The sequence below is a fragment of the Schistocerca nitens genome, chromosome 4 (genome assembly GCF_023898315.1).
Source record: "Schistocerca nitens isolate TAMUIC-IGC-003100 chromosome 4, iqSchNite1.1, whole genome shotgun sequence".
NCBI classification, from domain to species: Eukaryota; Metazoa; Arthropoda; class Insecta; order Orthoptera; family Acrididae; genus Schistocerca; species Schistocerca nitens.
Window position 1 is genome coordinate 452,331,612 of NC_064617.1, and position 9,030 is coordinate 452,340,641.

The following is a 9,030-nucleotide window of genomic DNA, read 5'->3' on the forward strand; positions in this document are numbered from 1 at the left end:
CGTCGTCCTCCCGAATGCGAGTCCAGTGTGCTAACCACTGCGCCACCTCGCTCGGTGGGTCCGTTGTGCGCGCAGGTAAGATTAGCGGTTGTAACGGCCAAGCAGGCAGTTTCGAGACCCCATAGCGGACGGGTGTGTGTGTCTGCCAGCTAAGCCAAGAGCCGCAGTTGGCGCGCTGACTGTGCACGTTGTAAAGTTTATTCTAATAATCACTTATACCATATAATTTATTCCATTCAATTATTGTGAGTGGGAATAACGGGAGGACAGTGAGTCCTCTCGCACTATACACTCAAACTCCAAGATCCCGCGTGTATATTCATCATGACTGTAATATTTTATGTTTTTTTTTATATATATTTCTGGTAGAAACCAAATATCTGTCAGCCAAGCAATTAGACGCGACTCTCAAAAATTCTCGAGATATAGGGACTGACTATTTCCTGTGTATTTAATTGTCTATTATAAGGCCCTTTATTTAGACGAGCAACGTTGCTCATACCGACACGATAGCTCAGGATGTTCGTTGTGAGGGTTACCTGCACACTGTAATAAAAGGAATGAAAGAGGTATTCAACGATGAACTTGAGGCGGTTCATGTGATTTCCACCAAGTCCAAAGAATGAGAACAATTACAAACAAAATGAAGGAAAAAAGCTCGTCACCGTTGGAGGTTAGTAATTGTAATCAATGAGTCGTTGGTTCGAATCTTGCTGTGCCATCTTTTCCTTCCATTTTTCTTTCACTAAGTTCAAATAAGCTAGGCAACGGCCTTGCCTCAGTGAATACACCGTTTCCCGTCAGATCACCGAAGTTAAGCTCTGTCGGGCGTGGCTGGCACTAGGATGGGTGACCATCCGGGCTGCCATGTACTGTTGCCATTTTTCGGGGTGCACTCAGCCTCATGATGCCAACTGAGGAGCTACTTGACCAAATAGTAGCGGCTCCGTTCAAAGACAACAGTTGCAACGACCGGGAGAGCGGTGTGCTGAAAACACGCCCCTCCAATCCGCATCCTCAGCTGAGGATGACACGGCGTTCGGATGGTCCCGATGAGCCACTTGTGGCCTGAAGACAGAGTGCTTTTTAGAATAACCTCATCATTTAAATACGTAACTTTCGAAATGTATATAAAATAAAACGTACCTTTTCATCATTTATATGAAAAATGCATAACTTCTTCTTTGTAATTACATGTCACATGCAAAATTCCAGTTTTGATTACAAACATAAATTCCTAAGTATGAATATTTTGTAAAATATTGTTAATGAATTTGTAACGTTTATCTAACTTAAAAAATTTTCATTCACAATCCTATATAAAAATCAGTAATTACGAATTTATGTTTGCTATGCGTGTGATATGTAACTGGAAACCTTTAGATGTGCATTTGTCATAAAAATGTAGTTTGCCGTCTACCTCCTCCTCCATTGTAAACTGAATTCTTGAGTTTACACTGTTCAGATGTTCGTGGAACCGGCTTAGTTCCTCCCTACCATGTCTCCACAACACAAACGTGTCATCCACGTATCGGAACCATACATTTGGTTTCTTGCTGGCAGTACCTAAGGCCCACGGAAGAAATTATAGCCAATGTAGAAGCAGGAATTCGCAGTGTAGATTCTGTAACAGCTGAAGAAATCCGTATAGAAACAGTGAGAATATTAACCAATGCAAAACCGCCGAAAAGGAATATAACTGTGGGTGAGAGAAGAGCTTTAAAACTCCTGAATGACGACGATAGTATTTTGGTTCTCCCAGCTGACAAAGGAAGCGCAACGGTGGTTATGGATGTGGCCGACTATCAGAGGAAAATTACGGATCTACTGGATCCGCAAGCATATAGGAGGCTGAATAAGGACCCCACTAACAACGTTCTCAGAACTGTGTCGCGGTTAATAAAAAAGTCCTCCATTGAAGAGAGTGTACAGAAAGGTCTCTGCAGTTCGGTTGCGCTACCACCGAGGCTTTATGGATTGCCCAAAATTCATAAAGAAAATGTTCCGTTAGGACCGATACTAAGTGCCATTGGTTCGCCCACCTACTCGTTAGCCAAGTTTTTGACTACGCTGTTAAAACCACATGTGGGCCGTTCGGACTCTTATATAAAGAATTCGACACATTTCATCAGCAGATTGAATGTCATAGTGGTCCAGCCGGAGGACATATTGGTCAGCTTCGATGTGGTATCGCTGTTTACCATGGTTCCACTTAATGATGTATTGGAACAGCTGGATCGAATTTTTCCTGCCGATATTTTAGAGCTGTTGTTTGACGACCACATACTTCAAGTGGAATGAACAGTTTTATGAGCAAACGGATGGCGTGGCTATGGGAAGCCCCCTAAGTCCCGTAATTGCAAATTTCTTTATGGAGAAATTCGAAGAACAGGCCTTAGGTACTGCCAGCAAGAAACCAAATGTATGGTTCCGATACGTGGATGACACGTTTGTGTTGTGGAGACATGGTAGGGAGGAACTAAGCCGGTTCCACGAACATCTGAACAGTATAAACTCAAGAATTCAGTTTACAATGGAGGAGGAGGTAGACGGCAAACTACATTTCCTCGATGTGCTTGTGTTTAGAAACGAAAATGGTAGTTTGGGCCACTCAGTGTACCGTAAACCCACGCACCGGACCGTTATTTGCACCGGGATTCGAACCACCACCCACAACAGAAGCGGGGTGTTATCAAGACGTTAGCGGACAGAGCTAGAAATATTTGTGAACCTGGGTTGCTCGACGCTGAGATGGAACATCTCCACAATGCACTAACGAAGAACGGATATTCGTCCGCCGAAATAAAACGTGCGTTGAGGCAACCACGCAGAAATCATACTGACGTAGAGGATACTGCAAAATCTAAGGTTTTCCTGCCGTTTGTTAAAAAACTAACTGAAAGGATAGCGAGGATCTTGACGAAGCGGAATATTACCGTAATTTACAAGCCCACCAGGAAGATACAGGAATACCTTAGGTCTGCCAAGGACGCCCGCAAACCATTGGAAAAATCTGGAGTGTATAGGATCCCATGCAGCTGTGGTGATGTTTATGTGGGTACCACCAAAAGAACTGTTTCTAAACGTTTGGAAGAGCACAAGGGAAATTGTAGAAGAGGAGAAACGGAACGATCAGCTGTTGCGGAGCATGCTTTCCAGCCAGGGAACCACAATATTCGTTTCGAGGAGACGCAAGTACTAGCGGCCACGAGCGGATAATACGAAAGGCTCTACAGGGAGGCAATCGAAATCGCTAAACACCCAAATAATTTCAACCGAAAGGAGGAGGGCGTCAAATTAAACGGTATATGGTTGCCGGTGTTAAAGAAGATGTGTACCACTCGTCCACTACTGGGTGATGGCAACGGCGATCGACGGCGACGGACAGCGGCCAATTGCACTGACGTTTTCAAAACACGTGACGTCACGCCGCGGCGCGGGGGCGCGCGGACACGGAATTTAGCGGCAGTCAGTAGCGAGCCAGTGTGTGTGTTGGACCATCAAGCTACGGACCCCCTTGAAGATGTCTCCCGCAGTCGGAGACGAAACGTTGGGAATCACCTCAGAATTCATCAACCGACCACGGCATTGCAGCCCGGATAATTATAATGAAAACATCCGACTGCCGAGTATTCTCCTTTTACCAGGTGTACCGGTATGAAATGACCGTTTTTTTTTTGTGAAAATGAAACACTGATTTTGAAGTGAAAAGTAAAAAAAAATTATTCAAAGTACTGACCATTGCTTTCTATACACTTTGACGACCTTTCTGGCAATTTGTGGACACCACGCCAATAGAAATGTTCGTCTTTTGAAGCAAACCAATCAGACACCCAATTTTCGACGTCTTCGTAGAAATCGAAATGTTCCTCAGCCAATGCGTGTCCCATTTATGAGAACAAATGGTAGTCGGAAGGGGCCATGTCTGGTGAATACGGCGGGTGGGGTAGCAGCTCCAAGCTAAGTGTTTTGATTATATCCTGAACCAGTTTTGCTCTGTGTGCAGGTGCATTGTCGTCTAAAAAAATTACTTTGCCATGTCTTCTGACCCATTCTGGTCTCTTTTCAGTCAATGCATAGTTCAAATTGATCATTTGTTGTCTGTAGCGATTAGTATTCACAGTTTCACCGAGTTTTAGAAGGTCATGATGCACCACACCTTTCTGATCCCACCAAACACAGAGCATTGTCTTCTTGCCGAATCGATATGGTTTTGCAGTCGATGTTGATGGTTGTCCCGGATTAACCGATGATTTTTCCCGTTTAGGATTCTTAAAATAAATCCAGTTTTCATCGCCAGTAATAATTCGATGCAAAACTGATTTTCGTTCATGTCTTTGAAGCAAAATTTGACAAATGGTTTTTCGGTTTTGTATCTGTCTTTCATTCACTTCATGTGGCACCCATTTTTCACACTTTTGGATCTTTCCCATAGCTTTCAAACGGCCAGAAATTGTTAGTTGTGCAACATTTAGCATTGCTGCCATTTGCTTCTGACTCAGAGTATCATCTTCATCCAATACTGCTCGCAGTTCGGCGTCTCGGAACTTTTTTGGTGGTCCTCCACGTTCTTCATTTCTTACATCAAAATCATTATTTCCGAACCGTTGAAACAATCTTTTGCATGTTGCTCGTGATAGAACATGATCACCGTATGCCTCGGCAATCATTCGATGCGACTCTGCAGCACTTTTTTTCAAATGAAAACCAAAAATTAATGCTTTCCGCAAATCATCACTTTCCGGTACAAAATTCGACATTGTTCACACGATGAAAACGTATGATGTTGTTTGTTTCCATGACTTGATGTATACTAAATATCTTTGACAGATGTCATACCAACCAACCAAAAAAAAAATTTAGACTCGTTCACAACAAATGTTCCCTATGGACACATTTGTATCTTAACGCTCATTTCATACCGGTACACCTGGAAGCATGAAATTACAATTGTGTAAAGGGATTAAGCAAAAATCGGAAATTATAGATTAGTAAACCTCCTTAATGCGATCCAGGTGGACGAGGGCACAGCACGGTTGCCGCCGCCCACAGCCGCTGGTAGGATGGGTTGCCGTCGCCGTGGCAGCGACGCTGCATCCAGGGAGGGGCGGAGCTCGTAATTAGAAACTAAAGGCGCGGCGTGGCGCGGCCGCTAACAAGCCGGGCCACGCGGCCAGCCGGGAACGCCTCGGCCGCGCCCCTGCTCGGCAAGCGGGCCCGCAGCGCGGCTCGGCTCTCAGCGCTGGCAATTATCTCTGCCGCCGCAGCAGTTCACCGCACGCACCGACCGCACTGGCGACGCCGCCTCAATCCGTACCGCCAAACTCGAGCAGTAAATTTGCATGTATACCTGCTCTCCGCAACTTGCCCCTCGCTCTATCGCATGTGAGCGTCGACTAGGGTGTCACCGGCCGCAAGTAGCAGCTACCTCTGAACCGCCGCCTCTCTGAACCGCCAGCTCTACCACAGACCCATGGTGGAAGAATAAAGTGCAGAATGACTACTTATCCTATATTTATTAAAGAAAAGGCCTATTATTGGATTGGTGCACAGGTGTGCAACGTATTACCTGCAATAAACACAATAAATACACAGAGACTGCAATCTCACCAGGTTACCTTCCATGAAGGACGTGGGTGCACTCAAAGTTGTGATACGACTTGCAAATCATAAAGCACAGAAATCAGTCGTCCTTTTATTCGGCAAATCTAGGTTTCGGCTAGTGCCTAGCCATTATAAATGCACCATTCAATAGTATCAACGCATGTTCTAGTACGTCAGTCCTCTGTTGTTCGGGCTTTTGTCATAGTTCGATCAAGACTGTCGTTAAGAAGGCTAGTTATTTTACGAAGTTTGCATTGATAGGAATGTTAAATTTTGAATTCAGAACTGGCTGGATACTAATTAAAGCTATGTTCTCCTTCAAATGCTAGCTCTTTTATGAAGTGTTATTTCTTTGTACCATTGCGTGCCATGCAGCTTTGAATTCTGAGCTGATTACAGTTTGTCATAGAAATCTATAGACTCTTCTTTTTCCGTTCATCAGCTGCAGTAAACTGTAATGATAGTCACGTTTTTTCTCTCTTCCTTTACATTTAAAACTATAATTCCTTCATTCGTATAACTTAATCCTATAATTCTCTTTTCCCATCTTTTATGTTTGTAAATGGCAATCCCTTCGCTTGTTCTCTCCTGTTTCAGTGTGAGACACCCTGCTTAGGTCCGCAGGACAGAACAGGTAGTTAGAATTGTGGAAAGGGGCGAAAAGGGGTCTGTCAGTTACACTCAAACACATAATGCGTTATTTAGTTGTCAAAACAATACAGCAAAAATTTTTGAACTTAGTTATCAGCTCAATAGGCCACACTATCTTATGCCTTAATGGCACAACCACTTAAATCTGAAAACGGCTGAAAGCTATTAACTTAAAATTCAGACTCAAAACAGAGTATTTACAAGGCAGGAGGCCTCACGTAAGTAAGTTCTATAACTTGGCTGAAGGCCCAACAAATCTGACACTGGAAAAGCAAACAAGTTTAATTTAAAGACGGATGAAGGTCCATGATGTAAGACTGCAGCTAAAATTAATTTAAAAGAAAACACAATGGAGAAGGCCTTATCGTCAATTAGATTGAAGGCCCCACACAGTCTGATACTTGAATGACAAGAACTTTAATTGAAAAATTTCTGAAGACCGATTACTTAAAACAACTAAAATAATTTTTAGTGGAAGAAGGCCCAAAGCTTTATCTTTAAACAATATTTTCCACAGGTTGAAGGCCCAAACAATCTAAGATTTAACAAGTAAGTAATTTAAATTTTAAAGCGGCTGAAGACCCATTATTTAAAAACACAACTACAATAAATTTTCAAAACGCAGGTGGCCCAGAGCTTTATCCAGAAAAATATTTTAAATGAGGCTGAAGGCCCAAACAATACAAGACTTGGCAAGTAAGGAACTTTCAATTTTAAAAGTGGCTGAAGACCCATTATTAAAAACCCAACTAAAAGCATACAAATTCAAACCATCGGCTATAAGCAATTAAAATACACAACCAAACACCAATAAGAAAAGGCAGTACAGCCGGCAGTGCTCAGAAGCTTCCAGGAGTCGGTCTGCACTTGAAATATTAACGTTTGCTTAGAGGAGACTGGTAGTCAGCCCAACTGTACCCGATCTGCCAGCAACCCAACCAAGAGACAGTCAACGGACCCACTAACAAGACAACTTGCTTTCCACCTTGATTCGTGAATTTACTTTCAAAATCTTTTCTTATAGAATTTACTTTATTTACTAGCGATTAATCAAGAACATTAACACATTTAATTACACTAGGTGAGCGTGGAAATAGTTAACAGGCAGTAACTGATGAAAATTAAATTACCTTAAAGAAATGGGAATTTTATTCATTAAAGTCTTTTCAAAACAGATTTAAAATTTATCAGCAGAAATGCACCCTCGAAACATAAAGCCACAATTTGATTTCGAGGCAGAAACAACAATATTGACAGTATGAGCCTTCGGGCTGAGAAGCTTGCAGCTCCGTTTCAACACGGCCGTGGTCACGACCGCTCACAACAACCTCCGAAAAACTACACTGGTGCAAATCTGCAACACACCAGATTACTTTAAACTAAAAATTTTAACAACTCACACAAACACATTAACTATGTACCCCGTAAGACGGATGGACATGGTACAAACATTCATACTACGAAATTATTTGCCACCGAAAGTGCAATTTGTTTTTAAAAGGACTCCTACGGTGGAAGGGAGGCAACTTTATAAAAAATGATTATTTAAATAAAACCCATTACATTCAGACTTACATAAAATGTACAAAATGCTCTACATTACACATATACCGCCTCGCAAGATGATAGGCAAGATAAAACCATATTTCAGGAATTCGGCCTTTACACATTAATTCAATAAATTCGTTAACACCAAATCCGACAAACGTGACAGACGCAGCTATTAACGTATAGCAGATTGACAGGGGGATTACTGAACAACCCGAACCGCAGATTGCTCTAATCCTCCCCAACCCCACAAGGGAAAAACGGACCACCCAATTCTCAAATAACCCCCTTCCCCCAGGTGGGCAACCCGAGAAGAACGGTGGGACGACTCCAAAACCAAGCGGCTGGTGACCTCACCAAGAAAACAAGTAAAATTTAACAAGTAAATGAAACAACAAATCTCCAATCACTTAACTTCTAATAAACTGCGATTTATGGCGAATACCTGGCGCAGCACCCCCAAATCTCCCTCCCGAACCGTGCGCTGCCAGGCGCTTCAACGGACACAGGAAGGCGCGCCGATCTCCCGTCTCACGGCGTCGCAGCTCGCCCCGGCCAGCCAGATGTCGTGGTTTCACTCCTGTTGCTCTCGTGTCAACCGCGAAGCCACTATCCCTTTTCTATACGCGCGGCCCACTGGACTCACGTGGTGGCCTTACATGCGCCGACGCTCAAGGCGGACAAGTCATCTCGTGTCTGAGTGCGCGACCGACCAACCTGACCGATCCTACCGCCAATGACCGTTGCCCGAGCAACTTGAGCAGAGTGGCGGCCTAACGCGCAGACTCAGATGCAGGAACTCAGCCCCGACCGGGCGACCACTAGCTGACTTATCTTATTGGCGGTGTGGCAAGACTCTCATTTTCCGGCATAAAGTTTGATCCAAACGACATACTTGCACTCCGTCGACAGACAGACACTAACTGCCGCACAAATGCGAACAAGAGACAGACCAGCAACTGGTGACGCGAGACTGACCTAGCCTCACTCCGACAGACCAACTGCCGAGCTGACAGCGCCCCTTAAAGGCACGTGAACAGGAAACCTTTCCGCTTTCCCACCAGAGGGAGACACTAAAGCTGCGATTGCCACAGCGGCGCCACCGCCAGAAACGGAGCTCGACTGCTTCACACAACGCGCTGCGGCGCGCAATTCAAACAGCAATTTTTTTTTTTTTTTACCACGGCTCACAGCTGACCAGTGCATAAGGAACTCCAAAGTCAAAAC

At 44.0% G+C, this 9,030-nt stretch overlaps 1 pseudogene; it reads left to right on the forward strand.

The window, feature by feature from the left end:
- The first annotated feature begins 763 nt into the window (after positions 1-763).
- On the forward strand, positions 764-881 carry LOC126254101 (5S ribosomal RNA; annotated as a pseudogene).
- The last annotated feature ends 8,149 nt before the right edge of the window (positions 882-9,030 follow it).